The sequence below is a fragment of the Daphnia pulex genome, chromosome 8 (genome assembly GCF_021134715.1).
Source record: "Daphnia pulex isolate KAP4 chromosome 8, ASM2113471v1".
Classification (NCBI taxonomy): Eukaryota; Metazoa; Arthropoda; class Branchiopoda; order Diplostraca; family Daphniidae; genus Daphnia; species Daphnia pulex.
The window spans coordinates 2,589,158-2,601,043 of NC_060024.1; positions in this window are offsets into that span (position 1 = coordinate 2,589,158).

The window sequence follows — 11,886 nt, forward strand, 5'->3', positions numbered from 1 at the left end:
AAGAGACCCATCCAACTTCTCGACATTGATTTCTTGTTGTTTCCAGCGACGGATTAGATCCAGCAGGGCTTCCATCTCTAAAAAGTGACACATGTGTTATTACGCGGTGGTATGACGTGGTGGTGGTAAGATGAAGCAGCAGCCGGAGGAGAACGCAAGAAGACCCGGACAAACGCGTCCGGAAGAGGCCAGCAAATGCGGACCGTCCCGGACACGTTGACTGTTGCTCTCGTCAAATTGTTGCTACTCTTAGTCGTGGCCTTGATCACGATCCAGTGCTGCCAGATGCTTTATTTGGCCTCATCAGGGCGTCGGCAAGTGCGGCGTTCATCGTCGTCGCTGGGTTACCAGTACCAACAATGTCGGTGGTGGGAGCCAAAGCTAGTGGGTCGTCCCCTTCCGGTCGGGTCGTCAGAACCAAATACGGCAACTTGCGCGGATTCATTCTTCCAACCGACATCATGTCCCAGCAGAGTTCAGGTAGGATTGATCCCCTTCTATATAGAGGAACATCCGTCAGGAGTCTATAGAGAGATGGCACGGGATCTTGTGAATAGCTAATGAGCCAACCTCCGCAAATTTCTGATTGAACAGGAAACGACAACAACAACCATCGCAGTATAAAAGAGCGACTCCTGCAGGATCCAGCAGCAACAACAATGTCAAGGTCTTTCTGGGAATCCCGTACGCGGCAGCACCGATTGGTTCGCTGCGTTACCTGCCACCGGCCAGTCCCGGACCTTGGGGTCCGTCCATTCGACCGGCCACTTTCCTGCCGCCGGCCTATCCACAGCAGCAAATGCCAAAGCGATACCACCGCTATTCAACAGGAAAGGATTTCTTGACGCTATGCACACAGTTTGCATTTCGGTTGAGGGAGGACAATAAGTTCCCGCTTGTATATTTTGTTAGTCAATATATGGAATAGAGCTTTTTTTATAAGTTGTCGGGGGGCTTCAAAAGCAACGTCATCAATCCAGTCTCCAATACAACTCAGCGGGATTAATGGCAGTGATCTAACCGGCCCACACATGTCGACGTGAAATGTGTGACGACATGAAAACCGTAATATGAATTAATGATCCTTTGCTAATGAGACTGACAGACATACAAATAAAAACTAACACAGAATTCAGTGTAGACGTGTTTCAGTTTTTGTTTCTTCTGTCTGTTATTTTCACCTTAAGTTATTTAGAAAAATCCGGAGCATCAGAGATCTGTTTAGTGGAAAGAATGATGTCAAAAAATTTTATATATAACAACGACAATAAAGGTACGCGCGCTCAAGAGCGGAGAGCACCGAAGCTGAATAGATCATTTGTAATAATGGGGGGAAATTATTATGTATTATGTACCAGAGGAAAAGAGCAAGCTTGTTTTATATCCAATTTTATTACTCAACTTTGACATTACAGGAAAACAAAAGTTCTTTGACATTATTATCAGTGGTCATCAATAAATTCTTCTTTTTCATTCAACAATCGATGTGTTCGAGAAATAATATGATCCAGTTGTTGAACCAGGGCCCGTCGAGTTTGAATAATTTCTTCGATGGTAGTCGCCACGTTGGTGGTTGGGGCGGCGACGGCGGGTGGATCGGGTTCGGAAACGGAATCTTATGAGTCAGATCAAATGGCCTTGTAATTGAACGTAGTGAACGGTGCCCTGCACGTTGGGCATTCCAACTTCGTTTTAGTTCATTCCAAAAGACATTCATAACAAAAGATGTTGCCGCATGTTAGTCGAGATTTTTTATTGTGTGCGCCAAGACTGGATGGAAAAAATGGAGCACTGTTCATCATCAAAGTTTGGAATGCTTGAATTCATTTCTCTTTTTCAATCAAGGTTAGTAGCGCCAGTTTTGCGATGTGAATGGCGTCTGAACTTGGCTGACTTATATATATAGACCTTGTGTTGTCCAAGTCTTACCAGCAGTGGACATTATTGGGTTGCGAGTAACCTGAGCGGGCTGAGCCCCAGTCAAATCCGGGGAACTTTGGTCTAGCGTAAAGTCGGACTGTTTTGCTATTCGCTTTCCTGTAGCTTAATAGCACGATCTGCCCATACAGTGCTGGTCCACTTAGAGAATCGCCCTATCATAGAACCATTCCGGTTATAGAACTGAAATGGCTCTGCCGTGTTTCATCGCCACCCAGGGCGCATGAAAAACTTCATGGTACTTTTACCGGCGGGAATTTAATAAATAGAATCAACGGAATGGCGTGATTATTAAATTAATAAGAGGTTAGGTAAGAAAAGTCAGACAGCCGCCTAAAAGAATGACAAAATTAATCAGTCTGTGTTGTCTCTCCTGCCATCACAATGGGGAAAACTGTGCCGAATCAAGCTAGAAAACCTCGAAATTGTTTATCTCTTAAAGAGAAGTGCAGGGCTATTGAACTTTTAAAAGATAAAAAGAGTGAACAATTTATTGCGACCCTTCTTGGAGTTTCAAAATCTCAAATTCATAGATTAAGTGTGAATAAGGAAAACGTTCAGAAATGTTTCGATGAAAATGTGTTTTTGGAATCGAAGAAAAAGCTGGTGAATCAGTCTCGCAATCCAGAGTTGGACGATGCAGTTTCAGGTGGTTTAAAGAGATAAGAAACCCAAGTTCGAAGTGCAAACCATTGTCACTTTCTCGTGCCGACATTCAAGCCCGTGCTTCTCACGAAGCCAAATTGAAACGAAGCGATTGAATCTCCCGTAGATTGCGGTGGGATCAAGTGCTTGGATATGGAATCACCCGATTATAGAACCGCGCACAGGCCGGTTCTATAACTGGACCACCACTGTAATAGATTTTATAGTGGGAAATCTGCCCAGTGAGTACCTTACTTGAAGATTTCGTTATCACGGCGATGCTATTGACATCTGGTGGTGATGCAAATCTTGTTGTTGCGTCATGGTTGGGACATCAAAGATTGCGTCATCTCGATGACGCTATAGACATCTGGTGGTGATTTGTTTCGGCATGTTTGGGCAGTGACTTGACTGACCAATCACAGCGTGTTCGCATTGGGACATGGATAAGCTCCTCACCCTTGTGACATAAATAAGCTCCTTCTCCAAAATGTTCGTGACATTATCCGTGACAGACACAGGCTCCTCCCCCAAAGGCTTGTTATTTTATTATATATTATTTTATTATATATTCTTTTATTATATATGAATAAGACCAAAGTAGGAGTAATTATTATCTATAGTTATTATAGTTATAGTATTATACTTCGAGTTGAGTATCTCAAAACTAGACCTGACATGCATAGAAATAAAAATAAGCAACAAATACGGAATTTGAAGTTCCTACATTAACAAATCTTAACAGTAATTGTGTTGGTAGTGTGGGAGAGTAGATGAGAAACGATAAACTTAACGGCAAGTTTTGTGAGAATTACGCATTTTTTCTATGGCATAATCCCGTTCCTTCACCCTACAGTTTGACCTACACATTGATGTTGAAAAAACTCCAAATCCTATCATGTTTACTAATCCTGATATTTATGGTTTCATCCTGGTATACGTTAACAAGATGAAGGCGGGATACGACGAAACGGAAGTAGTTCGTGCATTTTGTGGGCTTGCAAGCGAGTTTTACAAAACGGAAGTATATGTGTTGAAAAATTTTAATATTTCAACATATCTTTAATTGTCACCCATTTTAAAAGGTGATAAGAAGATCCTGAAATGCGTTGCCGAAGTGGCAATAATGGTCTTTTACAGAGGTAGCACAAAAAAAAATTTCGACGTGTTTTCAATGTTTCAAAATGTCCTATTTTGTGGTGTTGTTTATCTACATTCTCTAAACGTTATGCCATTATTTACACTCTTCTCGAGGAGAATTTTTTCGTAGCGAAACGCGATTGCAATACTTTTTTATGGAACCTCTTGGTTGTGACGCATACCACGGAATGCATTATTATTGCATTCTAGAACACCTTGTTTGTGTTTTTGTCTTCATAAATGGATGCATTTTTGCAAATGCAACTAAAACTCATTTCAAAATGCGTTTTTTATTTATTTATTTTGCATTTGAATTTAATTTAATCACGCATCAAAGTTTTCCTTATACAGTCATGCCTGTAAGTTTCTTGACCAGGCAAATTGCTGTATATCATTGTATTTTAAATTGACGGAAGGTATACCAAAAAGCACACCTTTCCCCCTTTTTACATTCATTTTTCGCTTTTCCATTCTCTTCCTCCCTTCCTTTCTCTCTTTCATTTTTCCCACCAGAATGAACCAAAATTAGAGGAAGATTGTGCTTCCTAAGCTATAGCTTCCATCAAGTTTAATTAAAATGACATAGAGCAGTTTGCCTGCTCAAGAAACTTATATAAACAACTTTTACTCGTCTATTTTCTTCTTATATCTATTCTCAAAACATCTTTTTAAAATACATTTTCGTACACATGTATTGAAGTTAGAAGCAGCATTTTATTAACTGGCAGATATACTAACTGACAAACACTAGAAGAGGAACTGACTGAGCAACACTGACATAGATGCAGAATGAGATACTCACTGATTCTTAAAGCTCTCTGTAGTTTTCAAGCGCTTACACAATTGATATTTTTCACTGCTTTACTATCTATATTACTTCATTTTTTTCAAGTTTCCCCACATTGCCTTCTTCGTCTCTATGGCCTGCCAAACCGGGAATATATACTGATTTCTGATAGTTAAATTGTTGAACTCTTCTGGCAGCCTGGACACTCCATCCCTTTGGAGATTTGGATCAGCTTTTTGTGATGCTCCAAGACATTAGTCATGACAACTGTAAAGTGAAGAGAAAGTAATAAGAATTTACACAAACGAATAACTAAAAATCTGAGTAATAACTAGCAAACAGACTAAAAGAGGGCTTCATAACTACGTGCAGAACTAGTGACACGTATTGTAGATCCATTGTCACCAACAATAGATCCAGTTTCACCATGTAGAGATTCATCGTCACGATTTGAAATATTGGTCGCATCATTTAAAGATCCAGAGAATTCATCATCAACAGCTGTCAGAGAAGAATGGCTTTACGAACGAAATGTTCCGTCAGAATGGGAAACTGGCTTCTGTCTTTGAAAATCCGGTAATTTTTTCTTGGGCGTTGACTCCTGAAATGGGAATGGGTGGATTGTGAAATTCCTCTTGAAGGCGACAGTTTGCTGAAGTACAAATCGCTGAAAGAACTGGAATCTTCTTAAATTGAAAACAAGTGTATTTGTTAATCGAGCTTATCACCAAATATAAGAAACCCTATTTTTCAGTAAAATAAACACTGACCTAACGGTTAAGTGGGAATCTCTCATGATTCAAAACTATTGTGGTCGGCTTCCGTGGTTTCTGCCAAGCAATTTGCAATTTTTCGAATTTCGTATGTTCCTTCCTCGTAAGAGACTAGTTGTGAATAAAAAGAGATGAAAATATTACCAAAATGCAAATAATTAAAATATTACTTGGTCTGCATTCAGTCACATCCATGATCTCGTACTCTACAAACATCACGTCAGGATGTCTTCTTTTTTTTCACATACACCAACGTCCAGTACCATGGATACATATCGTTAACATAAAAATATGGTCTTGGATACAGGAAAATCCTGAAGTCGGTGTCTACCCAATGTTCTGGTACCATGTGTTGTAGTCTTGGTAGTCTGTGTGTGTCTGTGTATTCATAGTGCCGTCTGGGTGGACTCGACATGAGAGAGGACGATGCGAGGCCACCTAGTGGTAGACTTTACAACATCTCCCCCCTTTAACCATATACGAACAACAGCCCCCATACCGAACACAAAATGAATGCAATCAAAATGTAAGACGAGAATGTGAAAATAAACTAACATGAATGAACAATGAGGATGTGAACGAAGATGAATGAACAATGATTAGGTGAGATGAAAATAAACGCATGAACAATGAGCAGTGAACGATGAATAATGAAACGACAATGAATTGAAATGACATGAAGATAAATCGGACGGGAGGATGGAATGTCGACTTGCGTCGTTTACTGAGGGGGTGGTGGAGGTTTGATGTAGCGTCGGCCCGAGCGGGTAACACCAAGGGCGGCCACAGGAGCATGTTGACCACTGTTGGCCGAAGGGGGCAACCAAACCATCCGGTCACGAACGGGAATGCGGGAAACAAATAAGCGAGCGGGTGAGGCTGGAATCTCTCGAACAGGGCGACTGGGCGCTTCAACAGAACGGACCGGCGTAGACCCTTGTTGAGCAGACGACTGGAACACGGAAGATTGTCCAGACGGAGTAATGACACCAGCGACTGGACGGGCCGTCCTTGCGACGGCTGACTGGACAGCCACTGTTGAACTTCCACTCGGCTGAACCGAAGCCGGCGGCTGAGTGGGTGGAACGACAACCGGGCCACGTGAAAATTGCGGACGGGAAGGTTGCATGGTCCGTTGAACGGCTGTCGGTCTGGTCGCGTTGTCGACGTTAATTGCCCAGCGTGTACGACGAAACATACGCCCATCAGTTAAGCGGACGATATAAGAGTGTGGTTCTGGGCACACCACATTTACGACACCAAGCTGCCACGTCCCTTTGATCAAGGCACGAACACGTTGTCCTACAGTCAACGCAGACGACCGAACACTCACTGGGCGGGGTTGAACAAACGCCGCCGTTTGTTGTCGACGAGACAACTCTTGACGTACAAACGACGCCGGCACCAGCTTTGGAGATAAGGACGCGTCGAGAAAAGGCAGCACACCACGAAGATTACGTCCTTGAAGTAGCACGGACGGGGCCGGTAATGAGCCGGACACCGGGGTTGAACGAATGGCTGCCAGCGCCTCCCACAGGGACTTTCCTTCAGCAAACATCTTCAGCAAAGTGCGTTTTACCGTTTGGATGTGTCGCTCAACCAGTCCGTTGGATTGGGCAAACTCGGGACTCGACGTCACTTGCTTGATGTTCAATGATGCACAATATTCACGGAACTCCGCACTGGAAAATTGAGTCCCGTTGTCAGACTCCAACTCCTCTGGCCGTCCAAAGTCACAGAAAAATCGTGACATCTCTTCAATGATGGCTGACGACGTTGTTGACTTGAGGGGAACGACACACGGCCATTTGCTGTATGAGTCCACCAGCAAAATATAGTTCACGCGCTCAAACTCGAACAAATCAGCAGACACCAGCTGAAAGGCGTAATCCGGAAGCCGGACGGGATGTAACGGCAGCTTAGGGTTTCGACCACGGTTTTCTTGGCAAACCGAACAACTGGCCACCATATTTTTCACTTGATCCTCCCAACCGGGCCAGTACACTGCTGACTTCGCGCGTAAAACAGACTTCGTTTCACCGAAATGACCGTCGTGTATACCCTCCATGGTCTCGCGACGAAGGGACATTGGAACCACTAAACGACTGCCACACAATAAAACGCCTTCCACCATTGACAATTCGCTCCGCACCGACCAATACGGTTTGACTGAAGCCGGACACTGAGCACGCTTCTCAGGCCATCCTTTTTGAATCACCGTTTTCAAAAGTTGCAGAGTAGGGTCCAAGGCCGTGGCTTCGGCATAACGCTTCCGTGTGGATACGGACGTGACGAGACTATGAAGCACATGATGCACTTGGTCTTCACTATCCTGGGTGACGTCATCCGTGAACAAACGCGGCGAAGGTGCACGGCTCAAGGTGTCGGCGATGAAAAGTTCCTTGCCGGGCTTATATACAAGCCGAAAGTCGAACCTTTGCAGTTGAAGTCGCATCCGCTGGATCCTTGGGGAACAAGTTGCTATCGGCTTTTCCAGCAGACCAACAAGCGGTTTGTGGTCCGACTCAACTGTCACTTTTTGTCCATAAACATACTGCCGGAATCGCAGCAAACCAAACTGAACAGCCAACAGCTCCTTTTCTATTTGACAGTAACGTTTTTGCGTCTCGGTCAGTGACGTGGACGAAAAAGCCACCGGCTGGCCATCTTGCAACAACACTGCGCCAATGCCGATGGGCGAAGCATCCACTGATACCACCAACGGTTTGTAAACATCAAACAAACGTAAAACCGGCAATGAGGAAATGGCGGACTTGAGGGCACTCAAGGCTTGTTCTTGTTGGGCGTCCCACACCCATGCCGCATCCTGCTTTAACATGTCACGAAGAGGTCGCGTTAGAACAGCCAAGTCTTTACAAAATTTGTCCAAGTACGTTACCATCCCAAGTAAGCGTATCAAGCCATTCTTGTCCGTAGGAGCCGGCATCTTCACAATAGCTTCCACTTTTTCAGGATCAGGCTTCAAAGATCCATTTCCGATCACATGCCCCAACCAGGGAAGACTCTGAACAAAGAACTGACATTTCTTTAACTGCAACTTTAAATTCTTTTCTCGGCAACGTACCAGCACTCGGCGCAAATTACACTCCAGTTCCTCCATTGTTTCTCCCATCACCAAAAAGTCATCAAAGTAAATCAGCACTCCGAGCAGATCGCCGAACAGCTCCGACATGGCCTGAAGGTAAACTTCGGGAGCCGAGACGAGTCCAAACGGGAGCCGCAGGAAACGATATCTTCCTTTGGGTGTTGCCATGGTGCACAAATATGAAGAGCGGTCAGACAGGGGTATTTGGTAAAACCCAGACGCAGCGTCGAGGCTACAAAAATACTTTGCCTTACCAATCTTTCCAAACAGCTGTTCCACCGTCGGCACCATGAAGTGTTGCCGCTGTATAGCCTTGTTCAAGTCAGATGGATCAAGACAGATTCGGACGTCTCCATCAGGTTTTCCAACCACCAGCATTCTGCTCACCCACTCCGTCGGTTCGACTACTGGAGCAATGATGTTGTCAACAACCATCTGATCCAGTTTGTCGAACACCTTTTTCTCCAAACTAAACGGAATACGACCCGCCGCCGACACCACCGGATCCACATGATTAGGGCCAGTTGTCAGACGTATTTCATGTTCAATGGGAAGCTTTCCAATGCCGTTGAACACGTCAGCAAACTCTTTCACGATTGGCGGCTGTAGCTGTGGCTGCGACACGGTGATGGAATGAACGCGCTTGATGAGCTTCATTAACTTGCACGCCGGAAGCCCTAAGATGGCTGGTTGACCAGGTTCATTAACCACCACAAATCGAAGAACATAGGCTATTCCACGACGAACCACTTGTCCCTTGTACACGCCCAGAACATTCAGATAACCACCATTTGCGCTGTAGTTTCTTACTCGAGGACCAGGTTCCAAAGGAGCACCATTCGAGCACACACTCGCATACAATTCATATGGCAACACATTACACGTAGCGCCCGAGTCAAGTTTAAAACGAATAGTTGCCTTTCCATAAACCGCCATATCTTCATACCACTCGTCCACTTTTTCTTCTGTGCAGGTGAGTTGATGAGTGACGTAATCTTCTCCCAAGAATCCGTTGGCTCCTGTCAACTGGCCATCAAAATCTTCCTCTTCGACGGCGTGCAACTGCTGTTGCATAAAAGTTCCGCGTTGTGCAGGCCGCATTGTCTGTTGTCGGGAATCCGTCGGAGGTGCAGGTGGTGGCGCCATCTTGCGAGGGTGTGACGTACCTTGTTGAGATCTCCCATTCGGACACCTATTTGCAAAATGGCCGACTTGTTGACACGAGAAGCACACCACTTTTGCTGCAGAACATTGATCTTTTCGATGACGTCTGCCACAATCCTGACAATTAACATACTGCTGCATGTTCCCGCCAGGTTGACGCGACTTGTTGTAAGAGCTCATGCCCTGCTTTCCTTTTGGCTGGCTGTCATGTAGGCGATGAACAGTAGACTCTCCTCGTGGCGCCATCTGGGTCAGTTTTGACGAAGCTGATTCACACGCGCGAACAATGTTGCAGGCCCCGGCCAACTTTAAGTCAGTTTCAAATAAAAGCTTTTCGCGCACATGTTCACTGGCTACGCCGAAAACAATTTGGTCTCGTAATATAGATTCAATAACCGCGGCCGTACCATAATTACACGACGACACCATACTGCGTAACTCCACCAGCCACGTGTCGAAAGATTCACCCGGTTGCTGGATACGACGATGAAAAAGAAAACGATCGAACACCTCGCTTTTTAGGGGCTCAAAATACGTCGTAAATGCAGTCAACACTTCAGCAATCTTCTTTGCATTGTCCGCTGTCAATGGTAACGTCTCATAAATCTTGACTCCCTCTCTTCCAAGCAGGGACAATAACACTCCAATCAAAACTTCCTCATCGTCCTCGTCCTTACGCGTGGCTTTAATATACCACTCGAACTGACGACACCATTGCGCCCACTCCAAGGCCAAATTAGGCGCCGTGAACGCAAACGAATCAGGGAACTTCAAGCCTTGGGCCATGGCTGCACAATTTCAAACGTCGGAAACACAAATAAACGATAACCAGGATACATACGCAACAGAAAACGTTGAAATCAATCACGAGAATGGACGGATGCCCTCGATTGGCCTGGATACAGTTTAGTTGAACCACGTGCGAGAACGGATGCTTGAGATACAAACGGATAGCGTTGGTACGACAGAGGCGTAATTTCCACGTAATTACCACGAATCACCCCACAACCAGGGCTAGGGAACGACAATAACCAGTTCCAACTTAGTGTGAAACATCAAGAAACACACCACACGCGAGAAATTGAAAAATTACTCGAGCACTTCTGACACCATGTTGTAGTCTTGGTAGTCTGTGTGTGTCTGTGTATTCATAGTGCCGTCTGGGTGGACTCGACATGAGAGAGGACGATGCGAGGCCACCTAGTGGTAGACTTTACAACACCATGTGAACGAGTTTTACTTTTACTCCAAAAGACCTATTTGATAAAGTCAAAACCAGATGGAAAGACAAACTGGCGGCTACTAAACCACACGGAAGGCCAATCATTAGATAGTTGCCTTTAACTTTATATTCGTAAAACCGCATGACTGACTAAAGAATATAACAACTTATCAATCAAAAAGCACGAATTTACCAGCACAAAATTTGAAAAAAGGACAATGAAAAGAAAAATTACTTACTTCGTTCACTACTATTGGTACTGAGGAACTCGTACCGTCGTAGTTCGCAATAGTGAATGTGGTCTCATCAGCAGCACGTCAATCACTAAATGAAATAAAAAAGCCTCAGTCAGCTCTACAAGATGGCTATGGGCAACTACCCACACCCATTTCTTATTTGGGCACAATTCGATAACCGATGATTATTACAATTAAATTCGCTTTATAGCCACTCGGATCCCAGACAAGTATGCAACGCATTCAAAAAATTTTATCGCGGTAAGCGATAAAAAACAAAGCATATCTCTTGTCCAAATATTTTATATACCTCTAAGGCCGTTAATTCAAGCTTTATAGGCTCCTGTTCCTTTTCAGCACTTGGTGAACTAAGCCTAAATGCCTGCCCCTTTTTGTCGCACTATCCCACATGCTCAATGAAGCTGTTGTCGTGAATCGTGCTTCAACAGACTGGTGTGGAAAAGACAGCATATCTCAAATCTCATTTATCTCAAAAATGAGATAAAGCGTATTTCTACAAATGAATAATACGAAGTTACGGAAATTAAAGATGAAGATTATTTCTGTTGACGATAAGGTCTAAGCCAAGAGGAATAGGCTTGGTTTCCCTGATTCGATGCAATTGAAATGAAATTTGCTATGCCAACATCCAAAAGCTACCTTCTGAAATCATCACACCATCATCGATGATGGCTAAAGTTTCCAACTGCTGTGATGGCCATAAGGGTATGGTTCTCGAATTCTTGCCACTTTCTCCTTCCACGGATACTTGAAATGAAATAAAAAATTAGATTTCAATTTTCGAGGTGAATAATGGGTGACAGTTACCTTGAGAGCAGCGCTAACGGAACACACTGGAAAGAAGGGTTAGGTAT